Source organism: Felis catus, chromosome A3, assembly GCF_018350175.1.
Source record: "Felis catus isolate Fca126 chromosome A3, F.catus_Fca126_mat1.0, whole genome shotgun sequence".
Lineage (NCBI taxonomy): Eukaryota > Metazoa > Chordata > Mammalia > Carnivora > Felidae > Felis > Felis catus.
This window is the reverse complement of record NC_058370.1, coordinates 9,360,163-9,381,769: the sequence shown is the minus strand read 5'-3', so window position 1 is coordinate 9,381,769 and position 21,607 is coordinate 9,360,163. Positions and strand designations below refer to the sequence as shown.

The 21,607-nt window shown below is 42.7% G+C and overlaps 1 long non-coding RNA gene across 3 annotated transcripts in view; it reads left to right on the top strand.

Annotated features, from left to right (window-relative positions):
• LOC111559754 overlaps positions 1–21,607 on the top strand; it is a 496,575-nt gene that overhangs the window by 440,868 nt on the left and 34,100 nt on the right. Inside the window, exon 12 of one of the 3 annotated variants that reach the window (XR_006595060.1) lies at positions 258–2,497. The exons of the other annotated variants lie outside the window; for them this stretch is intronic. This is a non-coding gene — a long non-coding RNA (uncharacterized LOC111559754). Of the gene's footprint in view, positions 1–257; positions 2,498–21,607 lie in introns of those variants that run through there. 3 annotated transcript variants of the gene reach the window in all.

The window sequence follows — 21,607 nt, the reverse complement described above, 5'->3', positions numbered from 1 at the left end:
GCAGCACCAGTGTGAGACTCTTATATTTGACCCAGAACAGAAAGAGGCTTGCCTGACCTTTATGATGATTCTTTAGTCCCGAAATTTACCAAAGTACAAATGGGAATGTTGGGAATCAAGAAACCCACAAGACTTTATTGAATACCTATTATGTTCCTTGCTGTTCTAGGCAAGTCAGTTGATTTAAATACTAGACGTCATTTCTGCCATTTTATAGAAAATAAAAAAATCTATTCCCTCCCTTCTTGTCTCCATAGGGAGTTACCGTTCCCTGGAAGAAATGGTATTAGAATGTTTCCAGAATCTTTTTCTATGCCTTCAATTATACCAACATCTAAATTGATTAAAATTAAGGTAAAGATCTTCATAAACGTGGCTTATACTTTATCCTTCTCTATTGTAGACCAACTAGCCCCCAGGATGGATGTACTCTCTTCTTTCTCCTCCTTCATGAAGTTTTTACCCGTGGGTAAAGAGGTAGGCCTGGCCTTCTGGGGTTAGATCTAGAAAGTCATCTTTCTTTCCCCACCAGTGGTGTTCAACAGGTGCAAGGCAATCTTTCTCTCAGATAGCTGAGTGAGTTCCACTAAAAACCCATTTTCCAGTATAGGTGGGTTCTAAGCTATAGACTGAAGATGTATTGAGAATCTAGATTCCATTAGAATATAAGCTCTTGGAGGCAGGGTTTTATTCCCTTTTCCACTCCTGTATTCTCAGGTTCTAGAACAAGACCTGTCAAATAGTAGGTGCTTAGTAATTATTAGTTGAACAAATTACCTGTTGTTGCAACTATAACCAAATTCTTCGATACATTCTATCATGATCTTCATGTCTCTAAGTCTAGTGTCAACATCATAATTGGTTGTGAGTTTGGTGGGAGATAGACATGATTCGTTGGTCCCTTAAATGCCACCATTATTAATGGATCATGAACGGACTGGAAAGCAGAATTTAACGTAAAGCAATCATGAGACCAAGAAGTACCATTTTATATAATACTGATCATTAGTACAATAGGGAGTCAATCAGAAAGGAGAGATACCAGTGAAAATTACAATAGTCCATAACTTTCAGATGACAGATTCAGATATTCAGATAAGCAAACACATCAAAACCCCAATGTCACTGGCTAAGGAGAGGGTTTCCCCTTGTATCTTACTTCTTGCTGTATCATAATATCGAGCACCTAGCAGATATTTACTAAACAGTAGTTGAATGAATGAATGAATGAATGAATGAACAGATGGCATCAGACGATAGAATTAAGCCAGCTGAATAGGAGGGTATAGAATCTTTTGGGGCCGTGACACATCTGTGTTTGGTCATTGGCTTGACTACTTGTTATCTTCATAACTTAGGACAAAATAGATATAATGCTTTTAATCTCAGTTTTCTGATCTGAAAAATGGTCGTAATTAAGAGCCTCTTCCTTTAAGGATGCTGCAGGAATTTTAATGAATGCAATGCTGGGCACACTGCCAGCTTCAAGCTCCAGCTCTCAGCCCTATCCAGGAACTGACCTCAGCCAACGCGGTGTGCTACAGTTGGCTCGTGTTGGCTCATGAGGGCCAGCGGTGGGCAACAGTCCCCAACTCTGAGTTCAGTTGGTAGCTTGAAATCAAACATGGTGGGAGTATTTACACAAGGAGTCAGCAAATTTTTTTAAGAGGCAGATAGTAATAATTTCTGACTTTGCAATACTCTCTGTGGCAATTAGTCACCTCTGCCTACTGTAGAAAAAGTGAATAGACAATATGCAAACAAATGGATGTGGCCATCTTCCAATAAAACTTTATTTACAAAATCAGTTGGTGGGCCAGCGGGCTGTAGTTCTCCGACCCCTTATCTACATCATAAACGTCGGCAAACACTACTCACCAGGCTTTTTCTTATCTGCAGATGGTCAATTGCTAAACACTTACCAATTCACCACTTGAAACCACCTTACCCAAGGTCACACTTTCTTTTTGAGGGCAACTTGAAACCAATGCTTGTTCAGTGTAGAATATAAAGCACCCCCCCCCTTGCCATCTACAACTCTGAAGGGTCATCCCAGCTTAAGAGCCCCCACTATATAATAACAGCCATCAGAGAGCATCCATTACAGAGGGAGCATTAAACAACTAAGTAGAGAGAATGCCCCAGCCATTTGATGTCTGCCAGCCTGTTACTGGCCCCACTACTGACACATGAGCTCACGCACAGAGTAGCCATGGTGGCAGGGATGGAGAACATTCATAGTGCCAACTATTGTTCTCCTACTCACAAAGGCAAATTTACCCTTTACCACTGCTGAATGGCCAAGCTGTCAAGAAGAGAGGTCAATTCTGAGCCATCTTTTATAGAAATCTACTGGACATTTTGTGGTAATTTGACTACGTTAGAGCCTTTCTACCCTGTGTAAGAATTCACTTTTGGAGAGCATAGGTGGCTCAGTTGGTTGAGCATCCAACTCTTGATTTTGGCTGAAGTCATGATCTCATGATCGTGGGATCAAGCCCTGTGTCAGCCTTCACATTGAGCATGGAGTCTGCTTGGGATTCATTCTCTCTCTCTCTCTCTCTCTCTCTCTCTCTCTCTCCCCCCCCCCCACCACCTCCCTCTGACCTATCCCCCACTCATGCCTTCTCTCTATTTATAAACAATAAAATGAAATAAAATAAAAGTAAAGTAAAATTTCACTTTCACTAGAGCAGACAGATATTCCAGTTATGGTTTTGCCTTTACCACCTACAGGGCCTTAGCCGAGAACACTAACTGAGGGCTTATATGGTGTTTGATACACTGATACACAATCCTACCAGAGGACATAGCAAGAGTCCCTTGAACTTTAAGTTGTGATTTCCACTTGGGCGCTTTGAGCTTCTTATATCAAGATCTGACAAGAAAAAGCGGAGTCACTGTCCTGGCTGAGAAGGTCATGATGACTATGGGCTTGGACCCTTCAAATGTGAAGTCTGAGTCATGACACTAGATAAGCCACTTAGACTGGTAGAGATGCTAGCTGAGAGTGAGGGAATCTAAGAACAGATAATGACAATGAGGATCAGTTGTGACTTGAAAAGCAGCTCCAGTGGGGATGCCTGGCTCAGCCGGTTAAGCATCCGACTCTTGGCTTCGGCGCCGGTCATGATCTCACAGTTCATGGTTTTGAGCCCTGCAGTGGGCTCTGTGCTGACAGTGTGGAGCCTGCTTGGGATTTTCTCCCTCTCCCTCTCTCTCTGCCCCTCTTGACCCTCTTAAATAAATAAACTTTTTTTAAAAAAGTGGCTCTTAAAAGTTTTTCCAAGGCAAAGAGGCCCACCAGAATCCTAGAGCTACTTCTCCCAGAAGTTGTATAAAGATGTGGACCTGATCTAAAGAGGTGGACTGTAGCGGACACCATGCAGCAGCACCTAGAATCCCCAGTTAGGACTGGAGGTCCAATTTCACCAGCTTCAAGGAGTGTTGACACCTCACAGTTCAGAGCTCTTGCTGGGAATTGGCCTCAAGCGAAGAGAGAAAACTCCCAAGGTGACCTCCTTTCCTAGGTAGCAACCTTACTCCAATAACTGTTTGATGAGGCCATAAAAAAGCCAGCCCCCTTCTGCCCCAACACATGATGGCCCTGAAAGACCGTCTCAGTTCAGAGCATTCTGTGGAATCAGTGGAGGCCATTGCTGTGACTGTACCCAGCCCAAGCTCTCTGTCTAGCCAATCCAACCCCCCTCCCTTCTCCTGTAGATGTTAACATCAAGAGCACTTCCTAGTGAACCTCCCCACTAATCTCAAAGTCTGCTTCCTGGGGAACCTGACGTGAAACAGGATTAAATGAAATAATGTCCCTAAAGTACCTGACATTAAAAAGGATCTCATCATAGGTGGCGTTGATCTTCTAATACATCTCAGAAAAACGTGAGTTTCAATCAACAGTATTAATAGCAATAATAACAACACCTATTATAACTAAGTGCTTACCCAATAGTAAACTAAGTGCTTTACATACATTAACTCATTTTATCCTTTTAACAAGTCCATTATAATCCACATTTTACAGAAAAGTAAAGGAGACACATGGGAGTTAATTAACTTTTCCAAGTTCACATGCTTATCCATTACACGTTACCAGCCTTTGTTTGGATGTGGCTATAAAAAGAGCTATATTTGTGGGAGAAGTTTAAGAATAATCCTTTTGCTTTTGAAGTCCTATCAGACTAAAGCTGAATATTCTAAACATGGCAAAGATTTTCTGCTTTCATACTCCAGCTCCTTCATATTCATTGAACACTTTCACCTGAAGTTATTCTGAGAAGGAAAGAAGAGTTAGTCCTTTAAAGAAGAATATCACGAACAATAACCAGTGTCTGTAAAATCTCTCATTTCCAGAAAATACATATAGCATAGGCATATGGTGCTTCTGAGAGATAAAGTTGTCTGGTGACTTCACATTAAACTGAGACCCCAACTTTCACTGTACTTTATCTAGGTAACAGCTGACAGATACCCGGCAACATGACTGTGCTTGGCTGAATTTCAGTTATGATCAATATTTCAGTTATCAATATTCCTGATAGTTCACATAACTCAATGTACTGAATCAGCTGAGGCCCGTCGGTCCTGGATTGTATGTGCCCAGTAACCCAATCAACACAAAATGTTTCTGCAAGTGTTTAGTAAGTATCTGATATGTGCTGGACACTGTATGGAACATTACCACTACGAATGCATCAGATAATATATTCCTCAAAGGTCTCACAGTCTAAGTAGTTAGTTAGTACATTAGGAACTTGAATCATTTCTACACTCCTTCCAACATTTTTGACATATTTACATGCTATGTGTACCCTAATGGCCTTACCATATTTTGAATTCTTTTACTTAAATAAATTTACTTAAGAAGGCAATTGTATGGCACCTCTAAAATTTTGTAAAAGGAAGCTCTTATTTAACAAAAAATCTTTTAATGTTTATTTATTTTTGAGAGAGAAAGAAAGAGAGAGCCCAAACGGGGGGAGGGGCAAAGAGCGAGGGAGACCCAGAATCCGAAGCAGGCTCCAGGCTCTGAGCTGTCAGCACAGAGCCTGATGTGGGATTCCAACTCACAAACTGTGAGATCATGACCTGAACTCAGACACTTAACTGACAGGACCACCCAGGCACCCCTAAAAAAAAAGGCATCTCTTTTTATAAAGAGAAGATACCCATGAAAACAAACATGTAACTATTAATAGTGGTTTTTTTTTTTAAGATTAAATGTTTAAAACCTAAAATCATGTCGAATTTCACTAGTCTCATAGGAGACAGCTATAAAGAGAAACAAAGAAAATGAACGACTTAACACAGTATAATGAACTGGTAAAGAATACGTATTCAGCAGCTAAATTGATTTGACTCAAATATTAGTTCTGGCACTTAGCACCTAGTAGCTAAGAAAATTAGCTTCAGGAATGTTGCGTTGCTTCTCTGATCCTTAATTTCCTCCCCTGTAAATTGGGATAATAGAATATTTACCTCATTGGATTTTGATCAGGATCAAATGAGTTAACCACTTTAGAGCCATGGCAAGCCCATCATAAACACTGTGTAAAAGTGCATCACCAGTGTTACTGTTGCAACATACCAAGCTACGAGATGGGGGTCTGTGCAGAGCAATTCTCAATTTCATCAGAGGAATTCAAGAAAGGCTTCGTGGAGGAGATGACCATGCACATGACTGATGAGCAGCTGTTTGTTAGGCTTATGGAGCAGGAGACATTGATTATTCCAGCAAAGAGCAATCTGAGTTAAAATAGCCTCACTTTTTCTCTTTTCTGATACACTCATTTATAGAAGACACCTTTTGTTTTTGCCTGCCTCCCTTGCTCGGGTGGTAGCACTTTGCTCTTTCTTTGGAGAACAGCCCTCTGCCCACTCTTGGTGCATATACATAGGGTAGGACTGACTCCCTCCCTAGCCCCAGGAGTGGGCATGAGAGTCCGATCTGCTCAATGGTCCACCTGGCCCTACAGATGGATGTGTGTCAAATCAAACCAATCAGAATGAATCTCAGGACACGGTGTGGGGCCAGTGGAAAGAAGAAAAGTATGGGTTCCCTAGGGCTGCTATAAGAAAGCACCACAAACAGAGTGGCTTAACCGACAGAAATTTATTATCTCACCATTCTGGAAACTCGATGTCAAGAATCAAGGTGTTAGTGGAGCCATGCTGTCCTGGAAAGTGCTAGGGAAGGATCTGTTCCAGGCCCCTCACTTAGCTTCGGGTAGCTCCTTGGTGTGTGACTCAGTCTTTACGTGACATTCTCCCTATGTACTTGCCCATATACAAATTGTCCCTTTGTATAAAGTTACCAGGCATATTGGATTAGGGGCCGTGCCCATCCATAATGACTCTGTTTATGAATAAGGTCATATTTTGAGGTACTGAGGGTTAGGATTTCAACCTATGGATTTGGGGGGAACATAATTCAGCCTGTAACAGAGAGGCTCTCATTCCTTTGGATTTAAAGTTGATAATAGGTAGGTGCAGTGCTCCTGGGAATCCCATAAGGGGAAAAATTACCTTTCCTGGAAATGGAGCCAATTCAGGGGACAGAAAAGCTGAGGGACACAGATACAGGTTCTCAGCATCATTTGAGCACCATTTATTTGAGCGCCTGGATCCAGCTATTCCTGAAGCTTGTGTACCTGGATTTTTCATGTATATGAGTCAATAATGTATATGAGTCAATAACATCCTCATTTTTTTTTATACTAAAGATAGTTTGGGTTGAGCTTCTATCACATTGAGAGGAGGAACTACTAGTCGTATCTCGATGTGATAGAAACTCAACCCAAACTAGCTTTAGAAACAAATACAGTCCTGATTATATAGCACCTTAGCCAGTGAGATTTTTTTTTTTTAATTTTGGTGAATTAATTCTGTGTTCCACAAGGAAAGACAATGGGCTTGTTAAAGAAATAGGAATTTCAGAACAGGTTTAGGCCAGTTTTGAAGAGCCACTCCTTTTAGACAGATGCTTTTATATCTTGTGTAGTAACTGTTAGTGGTTTGTGACATTTCTAGTCTGTCCTGGGTGTTACTAGTACCCGACAGGTCAGGCCTGTCACCTCCATAAAAGCAATGAGCATCCACACCAGCACACTCTATGGTGTGGGAGTCCCTTTGAGAATTACTGATGTCACACTAAATCTCATCAGCCGTATTTATTCTCTCTTCATCTCTGCCATTTGAGGCTTTTCAAAAAAAAAAAAAAAGTCTGATTATTTTTACATGAAGAGAGCCTCTCCTTGCTCCTGTGATTTGCAAACTGTAAACCAAAGCTTCATTCTGGGGGAGTTAATTTGTCCTTATGGCAAGTATAATTAAGATGTAAATCTCCTGAGGAAATACCTGGAAATTAAGGTTATTGTTGACATTGTTATTAATTAATAATTATCAAATAGTCGCTTTTAAAAAAAGGATGAGCCTTTAGATTTTGATGCTCTCCATTATCCTCATTAAGTAACAGTGAGGTAAAGATGAATGAATCCTCAAGCCGATGAATTAATGATTAAGGCAGTCCAGAAGAACTCAGCCTAGATTCTGTATCCAGCAGGTTTTGAGGTGGCACTCTCTTCGCTGGCTAAATTTTGACTACGCGTTCAAATGAGATTTAACTTTTAGAGCAGCGATTTCGTCGGGAGATAAAGTCCAATAAATAAAGATGGGAAAACAGACAAAGCTGAATTAAATCCTTCCAGCAACATTTCCCATTGAGCGTCTCTAGAAGGGGATATCAGAATGCTATCCTAATGAAGTTTTGGAAACACCCTTTCGTAATTCCATCACCCACGAGAGATTTTTCTAAGGAAGCATCTAATGATACTGATAAAACCATGTACACGAATCAATGAGGAACCTAGACCTCTCGGTTTAGATTCGGTATGACAGTATTGTGTGTTAAATAAATACCAATAAATTATTAAAACATATTGGTTGTATCGTAACACAGAATCTTAACAATGTATTGTGTCAGCATGTACAGCTCTCGCTCAGGGAAATTCTCCATCTCTTTAATTCAAGCATTGACATCCTGTGCCAGCACAAAGCCTTTTTTATTTGAGATTGACACATGTCTAAAATTGCTTAGATTTTGTGTTGTGCTCTTAATACTTGAAATCCGGCAAATGAAATTCTATGCCACTGTGCATGAACAATGCCTTACAAAAAAATCTTAGCCTGGGGGTTCGACTGGAGGATTGGAGAAACAAAAAGTGCTTTCACTACTATTGCTTCAAGTTGGGGGAATAATTACTTTGGTGGAGGAAAAGGGAGGGCCGTTGTTAGCCCCTTGGAAAAATAGTATGTTTGTCAGCCCTTAAACTGGATCATTAAATTCAAGAAGGGTGTCATATGTGGATACTGGGTCATGTCAGCCGAATGCCTGCCTATGTCACGGTGAGGATGTGTTAGTCGTCATTTGCTACTCGTTCAGGGGAATTTTTTTTTGTTCTTTTTTATTCTGACATGCCTGAATAATTGTGGTAACACTGATGAACTCTCCTTTCTATACCTGAGGATAAACTTCCTCCAGTTTAGTTTCTGAAAGCATCCTTCTGCCTTCTTCTTTGGCTATAAACACAGTTGTGTTTTCTTGGGATTCCCTCAAAATAGCATTTAGTCATCAAACATTGCATGATGCACTTGAATGCCACCATGTTATTGAGGGAGATGGGGAGGCTGGTCAGAGTTGGGACTCCCTGGATTGGTATGGAAATCGAATCTCACTTGCTGCCTTGGTCTTTAACACCTGACACCCACAAAAGTGGCCGTATATCATGCAACATTTGTGTCTCAATATCAACTGTTGGGAAGGAACAAAAGGGCTTTCTCAAGATTAAAAATCTTTGTTCAATACTCACAAATCAATCAATGTGATATACCATATTAACAAAATGAATGATAAAAATCATAGGATCATCTCAATAGATGCACAAAAAGCATTTGGCAAAATTCAACATCCATTCACGGTAAAAAGCCTCAACAAAGTAGGTTTGAAGGAAACATCCCTCGATGTTAATGAAGGCCATATATGACAAACCCACCACAAACATCATACTCAGTGGTGAAAAGCTTAAAGCTTTCCCTCTAAGATCAGGAACAAGACAAGGATATTCACTTTCATAATTTGTGTTCAATTTGGTATTGGAAGTCCTAGCCACAGCAGTCAGACAAGAAATAAATAAGGGAATAAAATAAGGGAATTAAGAGGCATCCACCTTGGTAAGAGAGAAGTAAGCTATCGCTGTTTTCAGGTGACCTGATACTATCTAGGAAAAACCCTGAAGACACCACCAATAATCTATTTGAACTAATAAATGATTCCGTAATGTTGCAGGTTACAAAAATAATACACAGAGTTCTGTTGCATTTCTATACATTAACAACCAACAGAAGAGAAATTAATAAAACAATCCCATTTACCATTGCCTTGAAAAGAATAACATACCTAGGAATAAATATAACCAAGGAAGAGAAAGACCTATACTATGAAAACTATAAGACATTGATGACAACAATTGAAGACGACACAAATAAATCGAAAGATGTCACATGCCCATCGATTGGGAGAGTTAATATTGTTAAAATGTCCATACTACCCAAAACAATCTACAGATTCAATGCAACACCTGTCAAAATACCAATAGTATTTGTCACAGAACTAGAACAAATAACCCTAAGATTTGTGGAACTGAAAAACACCCCAATTAGCTAAAGCAATCTTGAGAAAGAACAAAGCTAGAGGTATCACAATCCCAGATTTTAAGCTTTACTACAGAGCTATGGTAATCAAAACAGTATGGTACTGGCAGAAAAACAGACACGTAGATCAATGGAACAGAATAGAGAGCCAAGAAATAGACCCACATCTACATGGTCAGTTAATCTACAACAAAGAAGGCGAGGCTATCTAATGGTGAAAAGATAGTCTCTTCAATAAATGGTGTTGGAAAAACTGGACAGCTGCCTGCAAAAGAATGAAACTGGACCACTTTCTTACACCATACAAAAAATAAAGAAAAAGTGATAAACTCAAAACGGATTAAAGACCTAAATGTAAAACCTGGAACCATAAAAATCCTAAAAGAAAACATAGGTGGTAAACTCTTGGACATCAGCCTCAGTGATATTCTTCTGAATCTGTCTCCTCTGGCAAAGGAAATAAAGCAAAAATAAACACTTGGAACTACATCAAGCTGAAAATCTTTTACACAGCAGAGGAAGCCATCAACAACATGAAAAGGCAAAACTGAATGTGAGAATATATTTCAAATGATATATCCAATAGGAGTTAATATTCAAAATATATAAAGAACTCATACAATTCAACACCAAAAAAAAAAAAAAACCCAAACAGACAAACCCAAACAATCCAATTAAAAACTGGGTAAAGAACCTGAACGATTTTCCAGAGAAGACATCCAGATGGCCAACAGACACATGAAAAGATGCGCAACATCACTGATCATCAGGGAAATGCAAATCAAAGCCACAATGAGCGAACAAGTCACACCTGCCAGGATGGCTATTATCAAAAAGACAAGAAATAACAAGTGTTGATAAGGATGTGGAGAAAGAAGAACCCATATGCACTGCTGGGGGGAACGTAAACTGGTGCGGCCACTGTAAAAAAACAGTATGGAGGTTCCTCCGAAGACTAAAAATCGAAATACCTTATGATCTAGTAATTCTACTTCTGTGTAATTATACAAAAAAATAAAAAAGAAAAAAAGAAACTATTAATCAAAAGGATATATGTACTCTTATTTTCATCGCAGTATTATTTGTAATAGCCAGGACATGGAAGCAACCTGTGTCCATCAATCGATGAAAGGATAAAGATGTGATGTAAATATTATGTATATGTATATATATATGCGACATATATATGTATATGATATAGATGTGTATACATCATATATATGTATATATAATGAAATATTACTCGGCCGTAAAAAAGAATGAAATCTTGTTATTTGCAACAATGTAGATGGACCTTGAAGATACTAGGCTAAGTGAAATAAGTCAGATAGGAAAAGACAAATATTGTATGATTTCACTTACATGTGGAATCTAAATAACAAAACAAACAGAAAAACCAGAAACAGGCTCATAAATACAGAGAACAAACTGGCGGTTGCCAGAAAGGAAAGGTAGGAAGATAGACACAATAGGTAAAGGGAGGGGGAAGATATCAGACATCTTTTTGGACAGTGCTCTGGATTCTACTGCGGGACAATGTGGGGAGTGTGAGAAGAAGGGGAACATATTCTTGAGGAAGGAATTACAATCTTTTCTGCTTTTCTTCTCAATATCCTTTATCCTAGCCTCCAATGCACAAAACAGCTGTCTCGGGTTAGTTAGCATTTCCCCGATAAACTGTTTTGTGTCAAGCTTCCATGCCTTCATACAGGCTGTTTTTGCTATCTGGGGTGCCTCCCCACCATCTATCCCAAAAGTCCCCATCCATTCGTTCAGAACCAGCCCCAGAATCTCTGTGAGATCCTTTCTAGGAATTAGCATCCACACTACGCTTGACAGACAATGAACCTTCTTAAATTCTTTAGCTGTTGTTCGTACCTCCTCAACTTATTGCATCCTGAAGGCTGAGGCCAATAGGAACCGACAGTCTGGAGCTGTGTCTGTACCGTAGGCTCAGAGTCAGTGCCTCCAGGAGTCGCACCATTCCATGTGTGTCATCAGAACCGTGCCGTGGGCTAGTTATCCCCCTTGTTCAGATGTGAATCCTGAGACCCTGAGAAGTTAAGTAACGTTCTGGTTTCACATAGTCAATACATCACAGATCCGGGGCTCTGGCAATGAGCCTGACCCAACTGATCAATCATCACTTTAAAATTTTTTTGTTTTCCTTAAACCCGGTACCATACTTGATCTATAGCTGGTGCTGTGATGAATGGGCAAATGTTTGAATCATAAAGTCATTTGTTAGGCTCTAGTCCCTTGTACATTGGTAGATGAAATGTAAAATGATGTACACTACAATCTGTTATAATGGAGACCGCTAATACAGTGGCAGAGAAGATATTGACAAAATAATAATGATAACAATGGTGATGATAGTCAACATTTTACATGTTTTCTCGGTGCTGGGTACTGGTCTAAACGCTGCCTGATGACCTGTGTATAACAGCAATCCATTCTATAGATGAGACCCAGGAAAGATAAGGGATGCATTGAGGATCCAGGACGAGGTAGAGTTGGGGTTGGCCAGTTCTTGAACCCCAAATTATTCCAAGGCCAGTGTACTGGAAAAGTTACACAGGCACAACTGGAAACAAGCTGCCGATATAGACCATAGGTGTTCAACACGCTCCACTCTGACAATACAGAAACAAGGTCCTTGGCCGGCAATTTGGAAGCCTTGGGTTCTCACCTTACCTTTGCTGCCCAAGACTTGGGTGATCTAAAGCAAGCAAATGGTCCTTGTCGACCTTGGGTTTTGTACAAATTCCTTTCTCATTCTGAGAATCGGGGAGCTGCTAGTAAGCTATGCAACGGCCTGCGTTAGCCGCTGGACTCCTTCCTCTTTCCCCACTACAAGCCATTTGATCTCTTAGGGACTTGGCAAGCTTGCCCTGGCTTTTCCTCTGCTGGCTCACCCCCCAGGTCTCAGCTCAAATGTCACCTCCTGAAGAGATCTTCCCTGACCTTCAGTTAACCTCTAACGCGCCTCCCCACCCCCTTCTCCTCCAATTGTTTCCTCCATAGGATTTGCAGAAGCCGAATTGATCGTAATTATTCATTTATTTGAATGGTTTTTTTGGTTTGTTTTTGTTTTTTTTTTTTTTACTTTCACCACGAGAACGGAAGACCAGGTGGGCGGGGCTCTGCTGTCTTGTTTGCCGCTGTCAACTCCTGCCTCCAACAGTGTTTGGCACATCGTAGTAGGCACTTAGTAAACATTATCGTTGTTGTTTTCAGCTATTCTAAATAGAATAAATATTTTTATTGTGATCGCTTTTAGTGATTCTACGGAAAATTACACAGATTTTAGTGCTTCCACCCTCTTTGTTAAGTTCCATTTCTCGCTTGTACACTCGTCTCCAAATACCTCTAATTACCTTTCCATTCTTCCCCATTCCCAGCCCTGAAAACATGGTCCTGTTACTCCTTCCACGGGGTGGGGGGGGGGGGGGGAGGCGGGAGGCAAATGGCTGACCGATTAAGCAATTAGCCAGGAGAGCGATTCTTCCGTGAGCAGGTGAGTCACTGCAGACTCAGAACCTGTGCATTCAGACTGGAAACCACCCAGGCAACTTTGTTCTGGAATATCCTTGCCTAATGCGGTTTAGTGCAACCTTTGCATCGCTTTTAATTCCCTTTTAAAGTAGCGCATACCATTCGATCAGGGCTCCCTCCCTTTCCATTGTGAGAGCCACGGGCTATTTTATAACACATGAAGAGACAAGAAATGTCAGTGGAGTCAAGCCCTACTAAAGGGTCCTGCTTACCCAGCCGGGTCTCCTTTGTTTGTGGAACTGCATTGTTTTGTTTCCGCGGTTATATTTAGAGCAGCGCCCAGAGATGAAAAAGGGGACAAGAATGCATGACTTTACAAAGATGTTGGTGATATAATTAAAAGGGCAGAAAAATGCCATGTAAATAGATAACGTGGAAGGGGGGGGGGCAACTCACCTGAGAAAAGCCTGAGGGAATTCAGGCAGTGGAGGGCTTCCGGCAGCCCGCCCAGAGCACCGTTCTGCCACCAAGCACTGCCAAGGGTTCCAGAAGCATTTCCTACACCACAGGCAATTATCAGAAGACCCACCTGGAATTTTCTCTCATCACTAGAAGGAAAGAGTTTCTCGAGGATACTCTGGACAAATCCTTTCCTTTTTTTTTTTTTTTTAAAGACAGGTTTGTTTTTCTTTTTTTGAAATTGTTTTCAAAGCTAATAGGCTCTTTGAGAAAGCAGTCATTACCATCTCTTAAAGGCTTGCGGCTCTAAGTACTTACATGTAGCTGGTGTGATTCACACAGCAGCACTCTGAGCAAAGTACTCTTAATATACCCATTTTTCAAATGAACACATTGAGGCACAAAGATGTGATGGAACTTGCCCAAGGTGAAACAGATGGGGAGAAGCCCAGCTGGCTCTCGAGGTCCTTCTCACTGGTTCCAGAACCCATCATCTTAGCAACCTCCCTCCACCGCCTCTCCAAAACTTTAACTTTGCTCAGATTAACCATATGAAATTGCCAATCCTGAGTCACTTTCTACCTACAGACCTTGACAGGTTCCCAGGGTACAACCTAATACAAACTTACAGAAAGCAAAATATGAAAGTCCTCTTCCCCAACGCTGCTTACAGACGCTCCTAGGCACACACCTATGTTTACACACACAGACACGTGTGCATAATTTTATAGTGTGTTGTATATAAGATTGGGAAAAGGCGCTCCAAAAATGTCTCCTGGGCATCACTGCACAAGTATCCTGAGCCCTTGTGTTACTAGTTCCAGGAGTGGGAGGTGGATGAATAAGCTTTTCCCATAACGAGCGGCAGTTCCTCTATTTCTGCCCTCCTTGGGTCCTTCACCCAAGTTTCCAGGTGCCAGGCTCATAGCACGAGTGCCAAGATAGTGGAGCCAATGAAGTACAGATGTCGGATGCCCCGTTGGAAACAGCATGAGGTTGACCCAGCACGACTTTTGAAGATGTAACCCCAGCGCTGACCTTCAGTCTGGCCAGAAAACATAGATATCTCAGATTTATGAATATTATTTCCTGCCTCAGAGAGGCCAGAGATCACTGTGAATCCCTGCTTTGTTTCTTTAAGCCCAGAGAGATGCGTCGAAGAGGCGGGGGACGACCTCAAGGGTCTTTGCTGCCGGGAGATTAAAGACCAGTGAAGGTCAGAGACCTCTGTTAAGTCAATATCCTACTCGTGCTCGCTTTGGTACTTTGACCCTAATGACTCAGCCGCCTGGAGGGTCCCATCCTCTGCAATGTTGGCTCTTGGCTCTTTGATGTTGCTTTGTCTTCGTTTCCTGGTTCTCTTTTACCTGGTTGATTTCAGCCTGTCCGGGGTTGCGGCTGCTACCCCTTTGGGTCCCTTGGGCACTTATTTCTGACCCTCGGAGCTGCACTGCCTGGGTGTGTGGAGCCCTCTGTGGAGGCTGACTCGCCTGCACACCAGCACCAACCTGCTGACCTCCCATCCACCGCACATAACTCCAACCCAGCAACAGAGAGATTGTTTCTAAAACCTACATTCTATACCGTCGCTCCTCTGGTTAAAGTCTTTCATTGGCTTCCCGTAACATGGGAATAAACTATCAACTCCTTCCCATAACCTATTAAGACCTTATGTGATTTAGCCCTTGCTCCTTCCCAGGTCCCACCTCATACCGCTTCTGCAGAGCACATGGTATGGCAGCCCTATCCCTTCAGTGCATCATGTTTATTTCCCCTCAAAGACTTTACCCTACCGTTCCTTTCTTTTAGAAAACCCTTCCTTTAATTTCCCGTGGATGGTTTCATCTTGTCCTCACAAGAATTCTCTATCTTTTTTTGTTTGTTACTGTTTCTCTCTTACCCCTAGGAGCAGAGGCGCCTTTCTGTGTATTTCACCACTGTGTTTAGGCACACAACACTTCTTAGAAACCAGCTAACTGTCTGATGAAAAAGCAGACAAACAAACGAATGATTCTTGGCTTTCCATATGCAAAGAGCCAGTGGTAACTATTCAGTAGAAGATTTCCTTTGGCTGTGACTTCAGCTAGTGTTCAACAAGCACATTGCTGGGTTTTTTTTTAAATGTTTTTTTTGTTTGTTTGTTTGTTTATTGTGAGAGAGACAGAGAGAGAGAGAGAGAGCACAGGAAGAGGGTAGGGGCAGAGAGAATCCCAAGCAGGCTGTCAGCATAGAGCTGGATGTGGGGCTCGAACTCAACACTGGTGAGATCATGACCTGAGTCAAAATCAAGAATCAGATGCTCAACTGAGCCCCCCAGGAGCCCCCCAAAAGCACATTGCTTTACAGACGGATAAAGAGGAGGTAGACAGGCTTGTTGGCTGGACAAAGTTACATATTCAAAAATGTTTATCAGCACTTCATATTAAAGGGAAGGACACTGTCACTTCTAGGAAAAGCATCTAATACTGTCTGGAACGGATTACCTGGCCTGTGCCAACCAGAATAAGGTTACCCATAAAAGCAGCCAAGAAATCGTGAAAATACCTGTGAAGATAAAAAGAGTTAATTTCAGAACAATGTGTTTGGTGTTACGATGTTTGTAATGATAATAATAATAATAATAATAGATTGGTGTCTGCATTAACATTATAAAAGAATATAGGAAAGGATATCTGAATAACAGAAACGTTTATTTTCTGCTTTATATGTTAATTGTTGTTTGAAACAAATACGTATTAATGTTCACTAAGTAGATAAAACACTGGAAGGTTATAGAAAGAGCCACCACAAATTCAGTCTGGAAAAGGAAAAGTAGAGAATGACTATTTCTAAAGCAAGTAGAAACAATGACTCATAAGCTGGGCAATGGTTAAAAAACGATACAAAAAACAAGAGAACCCAACCCACTGGGCTTAAAGGTGACAGGCTGATCAGACGTTCCAAATCCGTCAGCCCCTGGTTCCGCGCAACGGCCTTCGTGGCTTAACGGGTGCTCAAGACATGCTTCCTCAAGCTAGTGTTAAGGTTCCCCTCCAAAAAGAACACCGAGCAAACCAATATTTCAACAGTCAAAAAAAAAAAAAAAAGCCTCACTCACTCTGGAATCTTCCCTCTGAGTGTTATTAGCACCCTGGGGTATGCATCCTCCCTTTGTCTTGGAGACTTCCAGTAGGATCTCACCCACTTGCCTCTTTCAGAACTACCTGCATTGTTATTCTCGCTTCGCCTTTTCCCCATGGGAAATGGACTCTTGTCCAGTTTTTCATTATCAGCCTCTGAATTTGGGGCAGAAGAGGTAAAGGCCTCAGAGAAACCTGAAGCCGGAGGGGCACTTCAGATGATGAGAGCACATTTTCCAAGGGAAACCGGACTGAAAGAATCAGAAGGTATGGAAATAAAGACAGCGCCTGTACTTGGTCACCTTGCTCACGTGATGATAATGCCAGTTGGCTGGGAAAAGGAGCCCGTATTCACTTCTCATTAACTCGTCCAATCGAAATGTCTGGAGCACAGGATACGGGCCAGATACCGAGCTGTCAGATGGGGATACAACCGCAAGAAAATAAATGTGGTCCTGGCTCCCACTGAACTTGGACTCAAACGGGGGAGGTGGCCGTTCGTCACAAAAATGGAAAGCAGGATTGCAAACTGTGAAGGGCTGTGAGGAAGGAGTAGGTACCACGTGAACATGTGGCTCGTGTCTTCTAGCCCAACGGGCTAAGGAAGGCGTTCTGGAAGAACCACCGCTTGAGTTGAGGCGTGGGGGTCAGAGTCAAGACTGGGAGAAGGCTGGGGAAGCCACCGTGTAGACGCGGAGCAGGTCCCCGAGGACAAGAGCAGGGCTTGCGAACATACATTGTGAGATTGCCCAGGCTCTCTCTGGACGGCGAGAGAAAGTCCGAGTGGATCCTACAGCACTTCCTTCTCATCTCTCCCTTCCTTTGCTCTCTCATCCTCCTGAAAAGGCAGCCACCTCCCTTCCTCGGTTGTCTCCTACTCGCACCACCCAGAAACCTCGGCCCTTCTCCGTTGAACCCACATGTGCCGCGGAGGATACGGAAGAGCATCCTTCCTACTACTCACTGAAGGGTGCTGTGCACCTCATCCACTTTTTTCATACGTGAGAGCTCAGGGGTCTAATTCACATGTGTCAGTGATCTATTGGATGTTTTCCAAGTGTCAAGAATCAATTCGGATCCTCGGAGTAGGATAAGACACACGGTATCCTTGCCCTCAAGGAGTTTACTGCCTCCTTAAGTGATTTCCAAATTGTGGCATCACCGTGACTTAGGAATTTGTTTGGAATGCAAAAATGCTCGTTCAGGTGCACTGAATGAGCGATTCTGGGGTGGCACTCGGGAACCTGTGCATGTACAAGGCCTCCAGGTAATGAGAATGATGCTAAAGCTTGACACCCACTGGTCTGGTGGACCTTCACAGGCACGATTTCCTTCAACGTTTTGATTTAATTAGTTGAGCCTTTAAATAGAAGATGCTTAAAACGTACAGAAAGTAAGGTACCGATGTGTACCCACGTGCCAAATACAATGTTATCACGCTGTCTTTGGCCTTCACATGTCATTTTAATTTTTGAAAGAGACGACAGTTTTCAGATTTAAATAAAAGCCCACTTCCCATTCCTTTCTCACCCCACCTTGCCCCAGAGATCACCACTCTCCTGAAGTTTTCGGCTAAACCAGCATGGGTTTCCTTTTGGCAAGTCTGACGAGGCAGAGCTGTATTCACATATCAGAGTTGTGTTTCCTAGTTGGTTGTGCCACCACCCAATCCTTTGACAGTCAGATGCCAAAGACCTTGTGAATGAGACCTGAGAAAAGAGTAGACAGGGGAACTAGAAATGGGGGAGGACGGAAAGCGAGGGACAGAGGCAGAGACAGAGGATGCCGGTTACACACGAAAGACCCGGCAAGAAATGAATTCCAGGGAGAAACGGAGGAAGGAGTTACAGCTGGTGGTGATGAGAGGCTGGGCGTTTGTCAAACAGGCGATGCCGAAGCACAAGACAATTGGAGAGCAGACAGACTGGCTTTGAGGAATGTGGTTCTTTTGTTTCTTTTTTAAATGCTTCTTTCTTTATTTTTTGAGACAGGGCAGGGGCAGAGGGAGAGGGAGACAGAGAATCCCAAGCAGGCTCCTCACTGTCAGTGCAGAGCGTGAGGTGGGGCTCAAGCTCAAGTACTGAACAGTGAGATCGTGACCGGGGTTGAAACCAAGAGTCGGACGGTTAATCGGCAGCTTCCCAGGCGCCCCTACCCTTTAGTTTCTTTGAAAGACCTGAGAAAAGCTTAAAATCGCTAATGGGTGGCAACATTGCACATCTTTGAATAAGCTTCTGCGAACGGACTAGGCCAGCTGGGACCCAAGATTTATTGGGTTTACATTAAACACACCATTGGCATTAAAGAGTGCGTCCGTTCCAGTGTTAGGACCTGATCTGTTTAAGCCAAATCTGGACACACACTTTCATGTTTGAGTTGCTTTGGCTGCTTTCAAAGGCCACAATGGCCATGTTGTGCAGTTTCAACAGAGACAGGGTGGCCTACAAAGCCTGAAATATTTATTGTCCGGCTTTGTACGGAACGTACATTTTGACCCCTAACGCGGCATCTCACCTTCCTCTTCATATGGCTGGGTTTGCACAGGAGCCCGTGGCCTCAAGTCAGGCTAATTCAGCCAGCGAAATCCAAACCTGGGATTTTTGTTTATCTTGATAATTTATCTTGAAGTAGACCTCTCACCCCTGCTGGATAGGAACGAGCAAACTTGAAGCTCTGGACCCCATTGACACGTCACTGTGAGGGAGAGGTTGCCTACGAACAGGGAAACACACACAGGACACAGAGGCAGAGAGGAAAAACCTGGGCGTCAGATTAAAGCTCATCCCAGAGGCCCCTGGGACTTCAGTTATAGAAGCAACTTGTTCCTTTTGTTGGTTGTTGTTCATATCTGTTAAGATAGGGTTTCTGTTACTGGAAGCCTGGTTTCCATCTGATTCAGAGTCTATGATTTTTTTTTTTTTTTTTTTACTCCTTTGCCCTAAATGCCTTCTATAAAGATCTATTAATCAAGAGGTATTTCCTGGGCTACAAGCTACATGGATTAGCTCATGGAAAGCGCGAGCAAATGCAGAAGGAAGCACACCGAGCAAAAAAGAAGCAAAAACTCAAGAAGAAAAACAGAACTAAAGGAGAGAAGAAATGAGATTTCCCACCCAGGGGACATTCTGAGACACTCACCCTTCGGAGAGGAGCACTCTGGTATGGGTAGATCAACAAACACCCAGACAATCAGATATGGAATAAGTGCAAACACATTTACGAGGACGATAAAGAGGATCATTGGAAATAGATTTTCTCAGGGAGTCTCAGCTGTGTGGTCTCCCGTTTAGACCACGCATCCGAATGACCCGCTTTCTGTTCTTGGCTATGCTGGTACTGAGCCTTGTAAGGAACATGCCCATCTGTGGATACCATTCATCATTCAATCGTTACTTATTGAGCATTGCTATGAACAGAAAAGGTCCCCCCAGATTCATTGAGGCCCGAACCTCCTATGTGGCTGCATCTGGACAGGTCTTCGGGAGGCAATTAAAGTCGAATGAGCTCATGAGGGTAGGGCCTCAATTCAATTGGACTGCTGCCTTATAAGGAGAAATGGATCTCTCTTCTTCCCCTTCCCCCCTCACCCCACCAGGAGAGGACACAGCAAGAATGCAGACTTCTACAAGCCAGAATGAGGACATTCACCAACCCTCCACCTTGCTGGCATCCTGATCTTGGACTTCCAGCCTCAGGAACTGTGAAAAAGTTGACTTCCATTGTTTGAGCCCCCCACCACCCCTGCCCGCCCCCCCCCCCAAGCCCAGGTCTGGGATGTTTTGTTATGGCAGCACAAGTAGACGGACAAAAGCACCTACTCCAAATAATAAGCACTCTTCTAAGTACTGGCCTCAGTTTCTCCATCTGTAAAATCTGACAGCACCTTCCCCCTCTTGCCTTTTTAAGGGATTGTATCTCTTAGGCTTAGCTTCAAATCCTCCCAGCTGCAGGATCTTGGAAGAGTCCTTCTCTCTCTCCGCGTATCTTAGTTTCCTTTTCTGCAAAATGAAAATCATGATAAGTATCTCTCTCACTGAGGTGCTGTGGCTTTTGAATGAATGAGTGCATATAATGAATGCACAATAGTGCCCAGCACATAGTAAGTGCTGTGTAAGCGCCAGTGGCTATTAATGTGATTGTCATCATTATTATTGCTTAATAACGATTTTGGAAACTAAAGAGTTGCTTTTGCAAACGGGGGTCACTCTATATGTTACAGTGACCGGGCATTTCTTCACCTCGGCTGCTGCTGCTCTCACTCTGTTGAGCACCGTCTTTAGAGAGATAAACTAACAGCATTTTTAAAAATACCGCACGGTGTCAAATTGTTTCCGTGGTTTTCCAGATGGGCATTTATAGACACTCTCCGTGTTTGTCCTGGGCATGATACCTGTGACTTTGCCTTTTCATAACAGCAACAGCTCCAGGGGCCATTTATTCAGGTGCTCGCCGCGTGCCCAGCGTTGTGTTAGCAATATATGCAGTGAATTACTCTTCACAGCAATCCTGTGGGACGGAACAAATTATTTGAATCATGTCATAAAGAAAGGAACTGAGGGTCAGAGAGGACCGGCCACACAGCTGGAAAGTGGCAGAATAAGACAGGGTCCACGTGCGACTCCTGGGCTCACACTGTTAACCTGTCACAACATACCAGCTCTTATTTATTTATTTGCTTGAGAGCAAGCGAGCAAGAGAGACAGAGACAGGGAGACAGCAAGGGGGTAGAGGGGGAGGAGAGAGAGAGAGAGAGAGAGAGAGAGAGAGAGAGAGAGAGAGAGAGAGAGAGAGAGAATCTTAAGGAGGCTCCA